The following is a 6,633-nucleotide window of genomic DNA, read 5'->3' on the forward strand; positions in this document are numbered from 1 at the left end:
ATTGTTAGCTTTGTGACAAATCCATGCTACAAGGCTACACAGGGAAGACACCTCAACATTTCCTCTGAACAACTACATTGGGGCTGCCTCATCCACCCTGATCTCAAACTTACCTGGTCCATTTCCAATAACACTCTCCCCTTCCTGGATTTCTCTGTCTCCATCTTGGGAGACAAGCTTTCCACCGATATATATTACAGTCTAACTACCTCAACTACACTTCCTTACACTCTTCCCCTGCAAGGATTTTATCCCCTTCTCTCAATTTCTTAATCTCTGCTGCATTTGTCCCCAAGATGAGGTCTTCAGGTCCAGATCTTCAGAAATGTTTGCCTTCTTCCACAAACGTGGCTTTCCTTCCACCACTTTCAACTCAACCCTCACCTGCACCTGCTCCATTTCCCACTCATCTGCCCTGGCCCCTTCTGCCTCCAGATGCAACAAACATAGAATCCCCCTCATCCTCACCTACCACCCCACTAACCTCCGCATTCAGCATATTATCTGTTGGAATTTCCAACACTTTCTACAAGATCCCACCACCAGACACATTTTTCCTTCTCCCCTTTCGGACTTCCATAGGGACCACTCCCTCCATGATTCCCTCGTGCACTCATCCCTTCCCTCAGCACCTTCTACCATGGCCGCAGGAGGTACAACACTTGTTCCTGCATCTCCTCCCTCACCACAGTCTGGGGCCCCAAACAAGCCTTTCAAGTGAAGCAACACTTCAATTGTACATCCACAGGACTTACTTACTGCATCCAGTGCTCCCTTTTTGATACTCTCTGCATCAGAGAGACTGGTTGCCGATTGGGAGACTGTTTCGCTCAACACCTCTACTCCGTCTGCAACAACAATGACCTCCCAGCAGCCAACCATTTCAATTCTGAGTCATACTCCAAAGCTCACATGGCCTTATGTATTATTCCACTCTGGCCACCCTCAGACTGGAGGAACAACACCTTATTTTCCGTCTGGGTGCTCTCCAGCCAATTGGCCTTAACATTGACTTCTCTGCTTTCTGCTAAACTTGCTCACCTTCTTTCCCTTCCTACTTACCAGTCTTTCCGCTTCTCCCCTCCCTTCCCTCTTACCCACTCCTCTACTTGATCACTGCTGTCCCCTCCCTCCCTTTTCCACCCATCTGCCTCTACTACTCCTCTCCCCCCTATCTTTTGTTTGGATGCCTGCTGGCATTCTCTCATACCTTGAAGGGTTCAAGCCTGAAATGTCAGTTATGTATCTTTGCCTTTGCTATATAAAGGACACTATTTGACCTGCTGGGCTTCTCCATCATTTTGTGTTTTTACTACAACATTGACTTTGTTGAAGAAAAGCAAATTACACATGGATTCAATGTCGTCTTTGTCATTTATAATACTTTCTATCATTGGTATTTGAGGAAAGATGAGTAATGCTTGATAATATTAAACTTATTGTGACTTGTTCTTTAAGAGTTGATTTTCTGAATGTACTGCTTCGCATTGGCTATTGCTTACACATATACTTCCCATGTCCAGACAGAAAGTCAAAGTGAAAATGTCATCATTTCCAATATGTTTTTCAGACACCCAGAGTTCCTTCACAAAATTAGTTCATAAAGTTTTCCCAATGATGCTTAATGAGTATCTTCTTAGAAGTTCTTCTGGGATACCTCATTTTATCTACTTCCCTTTCTATTAAAAATGCTGGCTTTTGTTGTACACAGATGCCCAGTTACCACTTGGACACTATCCAAGTGACAGATCTACACATGTTCGAATGTAAGACTCGTTATTGTGGGGAATCGTCAAACATGATCTTATTCTCCACTTAACTTCAACTGAAGATAGTGGAATACCTGTATAACAGAAGTGAGTGCCTTTGTCAAGCTTCACCAAAGCCTATGAAACAAATTATGTCCTTGCTCAGAATGAGTAATTCAGTAAATGCAGTAAATTATAAAGTGGTCTTTCATCAGATGGATATTTGTATATTAAATATCAACATACAGCACGGTAACAGGCCCTTTTGGTGCACAAGCCTAATTACACTGGATTGACCTACACCCCCAGTACATTTTGAATGGTGAGAGAAAACCGAAGTCCTTGGGGAAAACACACGCAAGCAAAGGGAGAATGTACAAACTTCTTTCGAACCCAAGTCCTAGTCCCGATCACCAGCGCTGTAAAGGTGTTGCACTAACCTCAAAGCTAACCGTGCCACCAGCCAATGGGAAAATCTTACTCAATCCTTACAGTAAATGTAATCATTACTAAATGTTCTTTAAACTACTGAAACTGTAATAGTACAAAATGTTCTCATAAAAGTTACCGTGAAGGATTTTTGCTGACATTTATCAGAATAATATCATTCAAGTCTACACAGTCAGAATTAAATAGTTACAATTGTTTTGTGGATATACATTAAAATTTGACAACAGTGAAATTAATGGCAATCTATTCTTTCTTTGGTGTATTGTAGACTATTTTAATTCAAACTGGAGACTATTTTCAAACAGTTCTACAATATCTGCCACAAAAACATACACAATCAGGATTTGGTGTTTCATTTAAAGGCAGGCGCTTCTAACACCACAGCACAGCCTCATTACCAACATGTTGTATGACTTGCGTAACCCTTAGCATTGGTTGAAATCCATAATCTTCCAGATCAAAGAGGAAAGTGGTTCCAACTCAACAGAGCCGAGAGGCCAAATCCAGTAAAGGTAATGAAAACCTTCTTAGCCTTCTAGTTACTTCAAATTCTTTCTGTGAGCTATTTTATGTGTAGCTCTCTGAATTGTTTTCTCCAAAGATTTCCAGTAATAAATCAACCAGAAATGCTCATATAAAAGGCTGATAGTAGAAATAGCATGACCTTATTTTTATGCCAAGAATGATCTCCTGGCCAATAGTTCTGCATTTTTTATCCTTTAATTACCCCAACAAACATTCTCTCTCTTTCTCACCCACACACACAAAATGTCTCATGATCTATTTTTTTAATGCAATGAATTATGCAACTCTCTCATTGCTGTCCAACATTTCTCTGGCTCAGTCATGCTGTACAAATTACTACCTGTGGTGTCTCCATGCTGAGACTTTACTTTTCTAGTCAAAAGGACACCAGATTCTAGTTGCCTTGTCTGGTGGTGCCATGACCTCCACTGGTGGGGTGTGAGAGCAATGACCCTTGGCAAAGTTTAAGGGATAACTTAATAGTTTTTGAATTAGAAATAATTAAAATTCATGTCAATATTTTATTTGAATAAACATTATTGAAAAGATGAAAAGCAGTTAACACAAAATGACAAAATCACATAGTTGTAATGAATATTTATTATCTATTTTTTAATTCTATTTTTAAAAATCCAATTAAGTGTCCTGTAGATGTTTTCTTTCCAGTTACTTTGAAGCTTTGCTTTTATAAAGTACATGGTCAGCTGCAGCAAGTAAGAATTTCATTGCATGTGTATAAAATGCACAACAAAATAAACTCATTATCAACAATTAATTAAAATATCAAACTAAATTAAAACACTTATGAAAGGAACAAACACCTATTTCTTCATCACCTAATCTGGAGCTCTACATTAACAGTGAAATCAATGAAGTGCTATATCTTGTTCTGGATTTAATGATGCTGACTCGGGATGTGAATACCCCAGTGGAAATGCTGGATAATCTTGGGAGGGAGGGGGGGGGGGGAGAAAAAATCACTGTATATGTGTGAAAAAGAAAAAGTGTATATCATGGCTAATGTGATTTATGGTGTGAAAAATAAAAAAATTAAAAAAAAACATGCTGGAATCCAGCAAAAAATATTGACAGACTCTGTTTTCCAAATCCATCAATATGTCTGTAACTTCTTCATTCAACATAGCAGATACAAGAATATCTCAGATGAACTGTCATGAATGGCTAAACTCCAATGGCTCTGTTCAAAGTCATTGACCTGATCTGGTGAGTTCCAGCCCTGTGACTTGTTCTTTTATGACTGGCAAGTGATCTTGTTTTTCCCCGAATCTATCTGATTACAAAGTACCAAACCAGGACAAATGAAGCTGAATTGTAATTTTCAGTATTTTCAATCTACATTATTAGATGTAGTAGATTATTTCAACTCCAGAAGTAATTCATTCTCAAAGTGATGCAATGGTAGTGAGATTTTTAGAAATTTACAATCTGAGAGTAGGAAAAAAATAACAAGTTTCTCTTTTAGGCTTAAGTTAAAAATATAATGCCAAAGTGAACACAAATATAGCCATTCTTTCTGCTGCAATAAAAACCTGGGGGACAGGGGAGGGGAGAGGACATGAAAATTCACAGTGTATCTATTCACAGGATTACATCAGAACCAGAATTTATTATCACGAACGTCTCATACATTTGTTGTTTTGCAGCAGCCATATTGTGTATTATAGGCGCAAAATTGCTATGAAATTATAAAGTGGTCTTTACATTTCCATAAAAACACTGTCTTAAATTAGTGCAAAAGAAGAGAAAAAGTGAGGTAGCATCTGTGATCCATTCAAAAATCTAATAGCAGAGGGGAAGAAGCTATTTTTGTGCCATTGGGCATTCATTTTTTGATCCTGTACCACCTCCTTGATGGTAGCAGTGAGAAGAGGGCATGGCCAGGGTGGTGAGGATTAGAGGCTGATGTTTTGAGACAAGCCTCTTGCAGATGTCCTTAATGCGATGAAGACTCATGCTCATGATGGTGGTGGCTATGTTCTTAACTCTCTGCAGCCTTTTCCTGTGCTGGTCATTGACACCTCCATACCAGACAATGACGCATCTAGTCAGAATGCTCTCCATGGTACACCTGTAGAAATTTGCAGGAGTCTTTGGTGACATACCAAATCTTCTCAAACTCCTAATGAAGCATAGTTGCTGGCGAGTCTTTTTTATCAAGGCCCCAGTTCGATCTTCAGGGATGTTGACACCAGCAATTTGAAGTTCTTTATGCTTTCCACTGCTAACACCTCATTGAGGACTTGTTTGTGTTCTCCTGGTTTCCCCTTCCTGAAGTTCACAATTAGTTCCTTAGTTTTGCTAATGTTGAGTGCAAGGTTGTTTTTGTCATACCACTCAACTTGTTGATCTATCTCACTCCTGTACGCTTCCTCTTTGCCACCTGTGATTCTGCTGACAACCATGGTGTCATCAGAAATTTTTTAAATGCATTGGAATTATGCCTAGCTACACAGTCATGGGTGTAGAAAGAGTAGTGCAGAGGGCTAGCGCATATCCTTGGTTTGCGCCTGTGTTAATTGTCAGTGAGGAGGAGACATTGTTTTGGATTCATATTGATTGTGGTCCTCTGATGAGGAAGTCAAGGATCCATATGCAGAGGGGGATGCAGTTGCCCAGGTTTTGGAGCTTGTTGACCAATACTGAAGATATAATGATGTTGAAAGCTGAGCTGTCATCGATGAAAAGCATCCTGATGTATGTGTTGCTGTTGTCTAGGTGATGCAGGGATGAGTGGAGACCAGTGAGATTGCATCTGCTGTGGAGTGACTGCGATGGTAGGCAAATTGATGTGGGTCCAGTCTTTTCTTAGGTATGAGTTAATTCTAGCCATGACCAAGCTCTGAAAACATTTCATTAAAGTAGATGTGAGTGCTACTGGGTGATTGTCATTGAAGCAGCTCACTCTGTTCTTTTTGGGTACCAGTATGATCGATGCTCTTTTGAAGCAGGTGGAAACATTCAACTGCAGCAGTGAGAGATTGATATGTATGTGAACATTCCAGCTAGTTGATTGGTACAGATTTTCAGTACTCCAACAGGTACTCCACAATGGCCTGACACATTGCAAGGGTTCACCCTCTTGAAAGATAGCTTATATTTCTGTCTGGCATATTCACCAAACAGCTTGAGAGTGAGGTTATTTTGCAAATATTCATGTTGTTTCACTTGATGCAGGTAAAAGCCAACTAATATTCTTCTTCCATTCCACCAATACTATTGTTTATACATTAAGACATTTCATTTCTTGTAGTAATACACTGGTACTGAAAGCAGGAACAACAATGAGGCAAATCCAGCTCACAAACATATTTTAGATGTGTAACAAGGATACTGACTGTCCATAATTGTCAAAATATAAGAAACCACATGTCTGCTTGTAGACGAGGACATAGCATAGCAAGCAAATGGAAGTAGCCCCCAGACAATTAGTGAAGAGGTGGTCCAGGAGATAACCAAGATGCCAACGTGTAGGCTGAGGAGTCATCTGGCTACAGCAAGCTATCTCATTCAGACATAATTTCCTGGAAATTTGACATATTCACATCTGTTTTGTATGTGCAAATCATTCATAAAATTAACTTTGCACACATCTTTAAGCATTTGCCCAGAAGTCCCATCTATAGGGAAATTGGAAGAACTCCCCTGGGCATGATTCACCTTGGTGCATGTGTTATTTCTTACCCACATTCACACATTTGATGGTATCACTGGCAAGCAGAGCATTTGTTAATTTCTTCCTGACAGACATTGGATCTGTAAATTACACGCTACAAGTATTATTACCAATCGCAGTAAAACACCATCAGGAACCACAATTAAAGGGTCACCAATGGGATATGCATTTTTGTAAGCACTGACTTCCACACATTTGTTCTTATTTACTGATCTG

General features: G+C 39.7%; 1 long non-coding RNA gene across 1 annotated transcript; it reads left to right on the forward strand.

Moving 5' to 3' along the window:
* Positions 1-2,601: 2,601 nt before the first annotated feature.
* On the forward strand, positions 2,602-5,547 carry LOC138737690 (uncharacterized). Its single transcript, XR_011341150.1, has 3 exons — positions 2,602-2,710; positions 3,868-3,947; positions 5,460-5,547. It is a non-coding gene; the product is annotated as an uncharacterized lncRNA (long non-coding RNA).
* The last annotated feature ends 1,086 nt before the right edge of the window (positions 5,548-6,633 follow it).

This window comes from Narcine bancroftii, chromosome 6 (assembly GCF_036971445.1).
Source record: "Narcine bancroftii isolate sNarBan1 chromosome 6, sNarBan1.hap1, whole genome shotgun sequence".
Taxonomy (NCBI): domain Eukaryota; kingdom Metazoa; phylum Chordata; class Chondrichthyes; order Torpediniformes; family Narcinidae; genus Narcine; species Narcine bancroftii.